Below are 10,711 nucleotides of genomic sequence, written 5' to 3'. Positions count from 1 at the left end.
GCAACATTCCTGAATTTTTAGTCCTCACTTTTTAGAAAATTATTTTAGAATATTTCAGAATATTCTAGATATCTTAGAGTATTCTAATATTGTAGAATATTTTAGAAAATTATTATTGATAATTTAATGAGAAAAGAAAAAAACAACCTCATGGATAAAATCATAGTGAATTGACAATATTATGATTTAATTTTCATTAACCATGCTAAAAGTTTTGATGAAGAGATTTTTAAAATTTATAAAGCATGTTAATGATAAAATATATTAATGATAAATCCAAAAGATTGGTGAAATAGGATTTAAGTATATACTTTTATTAATAAGAATATTGATTGATTGTGGATATTCTGAGGTTATCAATCAAATGTTAACATATATTTTCAGCCCTGAGCTTAAAAAAAAAAAAATTGCAGATAAGACGGCTTGGTGATGAGGGAAGAGCTTTCCCCCTAAATGGACAAAATATAGTAACTGCCTCTTTTGAGATTTTCTGAATGTTTTGAGATTTTCTGAATGAGCTTTCCCCCTAACTGGACAAAAAATAGTAACTGCCTCTTTTGAGATTTTCTGAATGTTTCTGAATGTAAAAAAAAAAAAAAAAAAAAAAAAAAAGAAAGTTTAAAATTTGTGTTGCGTAATTCTCACTTTAAATTGGAAAATTGGATTCAAGACATTGTCATAATTGCCAATAACTGTTCTGTGTGAATCCTCGGAACTCTAGTTTTAGATTTAGATCTAACTGATAATTGCATTGTCAACTCTGGTAAAGTGATGGGTCATGTTTTATTAACATTTCTGTACCTAGTTTCTGGTGTGTAGTAACCAAAAAGTAAATGTTCAATGGATATTCAATACTTCCTTTATAGATTAAAATTTGATATTAATTCATAACTGAACTCAAGCTTCCCAGCCATTCCTGCCAGGGCACCTGACATGTGTGTTAAGCCTCTGGCACCCTTCAGAACAGTCCATCTCCCAACTGAATGCCATATAGTGACCTCGGCTGACTCCATGTGGAGTATCAGTATCACCAGTTCTAATACTATCTGACATTTTAACCTGATTTCCTTAATCATGAAATGTAATAAATGGCTGTTGCTTTAAAACACCAAGTTTTGGTTTGGCTTACTAATAACAACAAAAACTAGAACAGGCTATTATGAAGATTAAAATGATTTAATGTGCATAAAACACTTAGCACATCGCCTGGCATATAGTAAATATTTCACAAATTTTTTTTTGCTCTTATGGTATTCTTATAACATAACCACAATTATGAACTGTGTGTGTGTGTGTGTGTGTGATATTTTCAAGGACTGAGAAAATAAACACAAATGAAAGGCAATAATATGATGCACTTTCATATAAAATAGCCTTTTTAAAATGGTCATTCTGTAAGGAATTCTTGTTTTTTTTCTGGCTAAGCATTAAATAATGAGGTTTTTTTCCTTAAGGTGCTCCCCCCCCAGACTTTTTCTCACATTACTCTATATCATCCATCTCAACAGCCCATCTGAATAATCTTCACTACTTTGTTAACTTCAGTTTCTATCATTTGTTAATGAAACCCAAATCTTTACCTTTAGCCAATCTATTTTTCAACTTTAGATGTGGATGTTCAGTTGTTTACTGAAAATCTTCGCCTAAATGTACCATATGGCAAAACTGAACTCCTCAGCTCCTCATTCTTTCCCCTCCAATTTCCCTTGTTCACTAACCACTCAAGTGCTTAAGTCAAAATCCGAGTTTTAAGTAAAAAATATGACCTGAGATCACAACTTAAATTTGTTACATGTTTGTTGCAGTAGGATCCTGTCTGTTGACAGTAATCGAAAAGCTTGAGGCTTTTATAACCTAGTTTGTGTAGTATGATACAGGAATTTCTATTTTGTGTGAAGGAACAATGTATATAAATAGTGAAGAACACTTTGTAAGGTATGTGATATTTGGGATGTACTAAAGAAACTACAATAGTTTAGCAAACATTGGGAATTAGACCTTTTCTATCTTTTGTTTGTTCTTCACACTCAAGCCTATAAAAGTTTGTGACTACAGGCATTCATCCAAATTTTAATTTAAAGGATGTCAAATAGCTGTATAGAATTCATCTGTCTATACTTTCTTTTCTTTTTTTCCCTCAGTTCAAGTTTAATAGAAACAACAAAAAATCACAAGCGATGCCCCACTACAGCATATATCAGTATATCAGTTGACCTGCCACATAGAACAGCTCAGGCCATTCTCCCTGAAAGAAGAAAGCTGGCCTCCCCAGGCCCTGCAGGAAAGGCGGTCCTATACCACATCTGCACTGAGTCAAAAGTTGTGTGTTTTAAGCATGACCACAATAGTATAAAAGAGCTTCTGTCTTCATGGCTTTCCTCTGCAGCCAGGCCCTAAAATGGCCCAGTGCTTACTTCTGTTTGGAGAAATATTCTTTGCTTTTCTGGACATCAGGCTTCCAGCCAGTAGGGCACACTTCCCCATGCTTCTCAGTTAACTGGAAGGCTCAAGAGTCTCGTCCACAGACTGGCCCCCTAGGAGACATTCACAGTGACTGCTGAAGGATACATTTATCATCAGTGGTAAAGAGGTCCCTGAACAAGATGTCTCCATCACCGTCTAAGACTCCATAGTCCTGAGTGATGGTATGCTTGGGGTCTGATACTAAGGGATTGTTCGTGGGTCCTAGTCCTCCTTGTTTCTTGAGTGTGTTGATCTGTGCCAGGCAGTAGAAATGAGAATCCGCAGAAGCACCAATCAACTTGGCAGTTGGGTTTCTTAAATTCTTCTGCCCTGTCATTGAGAGCAATGATCTCTGTGGGGGCACACAAAGGTGAAATGAAGAGGGTAAAAGAAGAACACTGTATAGTTTCCTTTGTAGTCAGATATGCTGATATCTTTGGACTGGCCATCTGGCATAACAACCATGGCTTTGAAGTTGGGGGCAGGTTGCCCAATTTTAACATTTCCTGAAGACATCTTACCATTGGCGCCTCTAAGACAGAGCACTTCAAAGACCAGTCAGGAGGAAGATACTGTCTATATATTTCTTTTTTTTTTTTAAGATTTTATTTATTTATTTGACAGAGAGAGATCACAAGTAGGCAGAGAGGCAGGCAGAGAGAGAGGAGGAAGCAGAGATCCCGATGTGGGGCTTGATCCTAGGACCCTGAGATCATGACCTGTGCCGAAAGCAGAGGCTTTAATTCACTGAGCCACCCAGGCGCCCCTGTCTATATATTTTTAATCTTTGGTACTGTTAGCAGTAGCAAAGCCCATTATTTTTTCTAGTTGGCACACAATACCTTTCTTCTCTTCACAGCTTTGTCAAAAGCAGACATTATTCTACACTAGCCATGTGTCCAGTTCCACATGAATACTCAAAATCTTGAGATTTTAAATCAAATTTAATCAACTGCTTAGACTTAAGTATTTCCTGTCTCCTATTGTCATTTTTAATATAATTTTTATTTGGATTTTAGTATACCTTTATGATAATTTATGCTGCTCTGATCTTTAGTCCCTGGAAATAATTGTAGCAAAAATTTCTGTGGCTTAAATTTGGAAAGTACTCTTTCTGTTGAAGATTTACCATATATGCTACCATATTTAAAGAGTAAAGGCTTGCAGGAAAATTATACTTGTTAAGCTTGTTTTATCCAGTGGCTGCCCTGCAATTTAAAAAAATTTCACATTTGTCATGCTATTTACTCTTTAGTTTGAAAGACTTAGAACTTTAAAACTGATACTTTAATTTCATGAATGCCTTTTCTACTGCACTGACTCAGTGAGAGAGGAAATCTTTTATGTGTATACTTTCCACTTGGGTACACTACATAAGAGTCTTTTTTCTCTTTCTTAAACAGCTTCCCTAATTGTTCACTATTGCCTTAGATGATTTCTGAAATTCCTTGACAATCAGTCTTAGGTGGGCTTGCTTTCTGAAGGTGAGACTTTCTCCTTTCACTGCCCACATTCAGACATTACCAAATCTGTCTGTCGTATTTCTTTTGACTCTTTGCTTTTTCCTTTCCTTTTTTTCATTGCAGTCTTTGTCTTGCCAATGATCTTTCAGTTTAGTAGAATATTACTTTTGTGTTCCCACAATGACTTTATAAGAAAATTTATCCATTAGAGGATAGCTGTATACCTAGAATGTTCATTAACAGATTATTTTGCATAGGTTTCCTTTAGCCTGAAATCTTCACCTCAGATGGGTTCCAAATATCCTTGAGTTTCCAGAAATTCATCAGTTGTATAAGAGCATATCTGTAACAGGCTTCCAAGCATGTGCTAATGTTATCACACTAAAGGAAGAATAGTGTTTTGGCAGAGAACTTTTTAATTAGTTGCTTTAGTAAAAACAGCTACAGCTCCATCTTCTACTCAGCATAGAAAATGCACTTTGGTCTTTAGGTCAGCTCATATAAGACAATTAACTGGCAGGAAAGTCAGCACTCTTCACTACATGGATACAACAGTATCAGGAAAGTGTTAGAGTAACTTAAACTTTCCTAACGAGCTTCAGGTCTTTAATGAGAGGATTTTCTGTTCTTGTATGATTAATATTGCCTGTAATAGAAAGAGGACTCATGTATGTGTGTGTGAAGAAAATGTGGGGCAAAAGAGTTCAAGATAAATGACGAAGAGGAAGTAAATAAGGGGTTAATCCCTTAAAGCCCAAAGGAAATTAATTATTGATAACCAGTAACTGCCACCAGCACGAGTCATCTCTCCAAATAATTATTATAGCCTACAATAAAATAGCAACTATTTTTAAACTACCAGCAGTTTAACCATTTATTTTCTGAGTTTAGTCAACCAAGCAATCTATGCTGGCAGGCTATATAATTATGTGAAATTGTGAACCTATATCATGTGTTAAAAGATACTATTATTATTTATAATTGGTCTAAATTTTTTCTGCATAAAAACAGTCATTGTAAATCACTCAGAGTGGGTGAACTAACTCTGTGTGTTCATGTGCATGCATATTTGTGTAGGTACACAGCTTTGTGTGTGTGTGGGTATGTTTGGAAAGTCAGGAGATTAGAGGGGATGAAGAAGAGAAAATAAGAAAAAGAGACAATCCAAAAAGAGTCAATGATGTTAAGTAAAACATTATTAGAATATGTGGGCATACATAATCAGGTTTCCTTTGCTTTCCTGAAGTTCACTTCTACAAAAGACCTGGATAATACCTACTTTCACTACCCCAAAAGAAACTAGAAGGGTATTTTCACTTCTATGCAGTGGTGATTGTTTCTACATTTTATGCAGTTTCAGCTAGTTTTCACTAGCTTTCATAGGAGCACTCTACTCCCAGAGAGCAGGGAAAACCTGCAGTTTTTGAGTTATTGGCTTTCACTAGCACTTGTACACTGAAACAGACTGCAAGATGTTAAGAAGTAGTGAGAATTTAGTGATGGGAAGTGACTAGAAGTAGCGAGAAGTAGAAGTAATGAGAAGTAGTGAGGATGTTATGGATGGTGAGAGAGGAAAGGTACAGGTAGATGGTCATCATGTTTCACTAGAGTTTAGCCATGGACATGAACAAAAACTGGACAGAGAGTTGGTGAAGCCTAGGAAACAAGGAAGGCTTTTTAAATTCTAAAGGGTTATAGAGGTTATAGAGAAAAAGGAGTTAAAGCAGACGCAGAGGATGGAGGAGAGAACCGTTTTGTTGCTGTTGTCAGCTGCCTCTGAATGTGTGCTGGGGAGGTTTAAATTTCTGCAGGAGACATCACATTTATTTATTTAAAAAGCAGTTAAATTGGGGTACCTGGGTGGCTCAGTTAGTTAAGCATCTGCCTTTAGCTCAGGTCATGAGGGCTCTGGGATCCAGCTTTACATTGGGCTCCCTGCTCAGTGGGGAGTCTGCTTTCCCTCTACCACTCCTCTGCTTGTGCTCTCTCTCTCTCAAAATAAAGAAAATCTTAAAAAAAAAAAAAAGACGTGATTCAATGGCCCACAGACAAACCTGTAAATTTCTGTATTTCAGACCCAATAGGGGAGAGGTTGGGGTCCTTGTACTGCAGCAAAAATTGGGGTGCATTCAAGCACACTGCCTGTGATGCCCATGGAATGGATGTGTTGGGCCAGGGGTGGTACACAGCAAGGGACTGGATTGTGTATACAGTTTCTCTCCTTTCTTGCTATAAGTAGATACAGTACCACTTGGTCTGGTGTACCTATTACCTATTTTCAGCAAACCTGAATATTGCACTAGTTTCTTTTCTGAGTGTCACTTATCTGCCTTTTAAGCTTGGCTGCACTCATATCATATTCTATGAACCACCTGGTGAACAGTGAAACAAAGTTTCCCCTTCTCAAGCTTCAGTGAGAATTGTGCCACCATTTGGAGATAGAGAAGAATTGCAAGTCATAAATCATCCATTAATACTGATTACCATTAAGAATAGATGTTTCAGGTCTATCACCTTATTGCTGCTTCTGTTTTTCTTAGGTCACAGAACGTTGGTCAACCCAGCATCAGCTCAGTTGGCTGATTTGTACCTTTGGTACAAACTTCTTAGATGGACCACACAGTCATTCCTCCCTTGGGTCTCATAGTCTTCCTCTCAGGAAATTTTTCAGGATAACAGGAGAGTTTCCTCACGGCTCTGGATCTCCAGACCTCTCTTATTTCACATTTAGAGGAATCTCCAATCCACGTACTCTCTTAAGCTCTACTTTCCCTTTATTTTTTTATATTTGCTATTAATTACCATCAAAACTAGAATCTGAATCATTACCAACAAAGATATTATCTCTTTTTCCTTGAACCAAAGGGCATAATTTTAAAAACATTCCAGAAAGGGATAGTACACTATTTGGTGAAGAAAGAAGAGAGTAACAAAGGAGTTGTGAATATTAAAATTATTTAAACATTCATATTCTGCCAAATTTGTACGTACATGTGTGTATGTTACTTTCACCAATTACGGCAATACAAATGGGCCTTAAGAAATAGCAAAAAAACCTTTTGTCAAATAGGAATTGAGGAGGTATGGAAATTATCCTCATTTTAAGTGCTCCTTAATTACTGGCCTTTCTGTAGTTGAATTTATATTAACAAAGAGAAGTGGATATTAAGGCAATTAATCAGAAAATTCTGCTTAAAAATAGCAAAAGAAAAAAATAAGTGAAATTTCCTATTGAATTCTAGGGTTTGGTCTCTACATAGATAGGATTCATTAGGTAGATGCTTAACCCTCTTCTTTACTCTTCAAAAAAGATTTTTCTTTAATTGTCACTGTGCATAAAGTAAAATGAAAGTAGATAATACAAATATTCTGATTGATTACAAGATTAAAATTGTGTCTTCCAATAAATATGTCAGGATTCAAGAATATCTTATTGCAGTTTGTTTTTTTCTTACTGTTTTTTTTTTTTTCAACCACCATCTTCTAATAACTCACAACTGCACTTTTTCTTGTTAGAACATGTTATCCAGCACTTTTTGATTACATGTTCTCAGATAATAGCTGGGACAGATTGACCAAAGGAGAGCAATTTCTTTAATCAGGATAACATAATGATTCTATCACAAACTTTAGATAAGACTATGGATATCACCAGTTTTTTGATCTATTAATAGCACTGTATCTTTAGTGGAATTGAAGACAGGACCTTCTGTACGTCTCAGTATAACTTTATAAAAGGCCATAACAATGCCTTTAGAAACAAATCCATTTGCTGTTCTACAGAAAAGCAAGTTTTCTAGTTACTTGGCCATAACCTGAGGACAGGGACTCTGCAAATAGTAAGCAGTGGAATGTAGTGAACAGGAATCTGAAAATTCTGCCTGGCCAAAGCCAGTGACCTTTAGCTTCTCTCTTTTCTTGAGTCATTTTATGGGCATCAGTTTCTTCACCAATGAAAAGAGGGAGTTGTCCAACACATTATGAGGTCCTTCCAGTTCTAAAGTTCTTTGGCTCATTTACCTGCAGCCCAAGAGATGCTTTGAATCTGGCTGGTATAAAATAACTTTTTGATGATTATGAACAATGTTTGACTTCCAAATGCAAAGTAATACATGGAAATACTATATGAAAAACTATATGGAAATACTGGGGTACCTCAATATTTATAATTTGGGAAGCAGATTGATTTAGGAGTGATGTGATTAAAATAAATGAAATTTGTTTCCTTAGGTCAAAGAGAAATAGTTGTTATTTAAAAACAATCTGGGAGGGGCACCTGGGTGACTCAGTTGGTTAAGCGTCTGCCTCTGGCTCAGGTCCTGATTTCAGGTTCTGGGATCAAGCCCATGTTGGGTTTCCTGCTTAGTGGGGAGTCTAATTCTCTCTCTCCTTCTGTCCCTGCCTTTGCTTGTGCAGTCTCTCTCCCTGTCTCAAATAAATAAATACAATCTTAAGAACAAAACAAAGCAAAACAATCTAGGAGAGCCTGTGTGGCTCAGTTGGTTAAGCATCTGACTCTTGAGTTTGGCTCAGGTCATGATCTCAGGGTTCTGAGATCAAACTTCATGTCTACCTCCATGCTGGGTGTGGAGCCTGCTTAAAATTTTCTCTCTCCCTCTTCTGCCCCAACCCAAACCCCACACTCTCTCTTAAAAACAAACAAACAAACAAACAAACCTGAACTAAGTGAAAATAAAATACCCAATATACTAGTTGAGATATCTAATAAATATTATTATTTTTATCTTTGATAATGTGCCCAAGTAAGTGGTTGGAATATGTTAAATGTAACAAATATATTTAAAATAAGGCTATTTAGATTTTTGAGGTTTTTTTTTTTAAGATTTTATTTATCCACTGGACATACAGTAGTAGTAGACACAAGTAGGCAGAGAGGCAGGCAGAGAGAGAGCAGGCTCCCCGCTGAGCAGAGAGCCCAATGCGGGGCTCAATCCCAGGACCTTGGGATTATGACCTGAGCTGAAGGCAGAGGCTTTAACCAACTGAGCCACCCAGGCACCCCTTTTGAGGTGTTTTTAATTTGTGACTTTAACTAGCATATTCGTTATTTAAAAAATATATACTGAAAGAAATCAATTGTAGGTAAGTAAGGAAACAGACTGCAGGTTTACATTTTGCTCTCAATAAGGTTATCAAATAGAATCACATATCATTATGTACTTGTGTGACCACTGAAAGTTGAAAGAGAAAACCATAAAGTATGCTTTTAGTTAATATTTCTTATATATACAGAATGAATTGACAATATTCTTGTGTATGAAGTTACTAATAATAGTCTATGTTTTTTGAGTGCATGTTACTGCTCTAATTAATTAACTATAATTATAATTACTTTTTAATCATTGTAACAACCCTATGAACTATTTACTATTGTTATCATTATCCCCATCTTGCAGGTTAGGAAACTGAGGACCAGCGATGTTCATTAATTTGCTTAAAGGCACACAATCAGTAAGTGATAGGCCTAAGGTTTAAACCTCAGTATTCTGGTATTACACTCTTAACCAACTGTACTATTGGCATCTTGTCATGATGATTTCTGGGAGCATTACTAAATTATATGGAATTTAATTTATTTGTTTATGAGTTAACTAAGGAAAAAAATCACCTTTCCATGTGTTCAAACAAATGTATCAGTTTCTCCTTCATCCAGATCTACAATTTCTATTTCTTTATCCTTTGTAAAACTAAGAAGCTACGTGGGGGATAGAGAAGGAAAAAATGAAACAAGATGGGACCAGGGAGGGAGACAAACCATAAGAAACTCTTAATCTCAGGAAACAAGCTGAGGGTTGCTAGTGGGTGGGGGGAGGAGGAATGGGGTGTCTGGTGATGGACATTGGGGAGGGTATGTGCTATGGTGAGTATTGTGAATTGTGGAAGACTGATGATTCACAGACTTGTACCCCTGAAGCAAATAATACATTATATGTTAATTAAAAAAACAAACTAAGAATCTGTGATATTAACTTTTCTTTTGTTTCAATCTGAGATTGTAATTCAGTTTTATTATTTGCTAGCATGCATACTAGAATATATCTGTGCTTTTTATCTTTTGCTTTTTAACAGGTAGGGAATTTCTGGTAAATTTCTGGTAAATTGCTGTGACCTGAGAACTATGTTCCCAGGGAAGTTATAAGTAGCCCATCTCTGTTTATTTTCATTCTTTCAGGAGGCCTTAGTTAGTTATGTTAACATCATCTCAGCCCAGAATGTGTTCCCTTTAGAAATCATCAGATCATCTGTTTTACTCAAGCGGCAAACATTCAGTCACATATTAATATTACTTCACTTCTTATTCAGAGTCTGAAACATCTATCTCTTTCACTTTCTTTCAAAATCTTAAATAGGGCTGACAATTATAATGATGTGTCTTGTGATACAAAGCATAATAAATTGTAAATAAGTCATGAATAGTAATTTCATAAAAGAAAGAAGGACGAGAAAAAAAAAAACCAGTCAGATAGTATACAATTGTTTCTTCTTTCAGTCAGGGAAATAAATGCTTGTTTGCAGTATAATCTATTGTAAGATCCTTTAAGGACAATTCCTACTGCAAAGTGAGAATGTTTGAAGTTCCATTTAAATAATTCAGCACTTCTGGCCTGTGAAAATAGATAAGCTTTGAGGATTTTTCTTGTGGAAGATAAACTTAATGAAAAAAAAAAAAGCTTTTAAAAAAGAACATTGTTAGATATATCTTAGCAGGAAAGCACTTGGTTTTTTAGTGCTGTCCTTGATTTAATGGCTGTGTTTTTTACTGA

General features: G+C 35.8%; 1 pseudogene; it reads right to left on the bottom strand.

Annotated features, from left to right (window-relative positions):
- Positions 1-2,410: 2,410 nt before the first annotated feature.
- LOC131835337 (peroxiredoxin-1-like) lies at positions 2,411-2,979 on the bottom strand (annotated as a pseudogene).
- Between the last annotated feature and the right edge of the window lie 7,732 nt (positions 2,980-10,711).

Source organism: Mustela lutreola, chromosome 7 (genome assembly GCF_030435805.1).
Source record: "Mustela lutreola isolate mMusLut2 chromosome 7, mMusLut2.pri, whole genome shotgun sequence".
In the NCBI taxonomy this organism is placed as follows: Eukaryota; Metazoa; Chordata; class Mammalia; order Carnivora; family Mustelidae; genus Mustela; species Mustela lutreola.
This window is presented reverse-complemented; position numbering and strand designations above follow the sequence as displayed.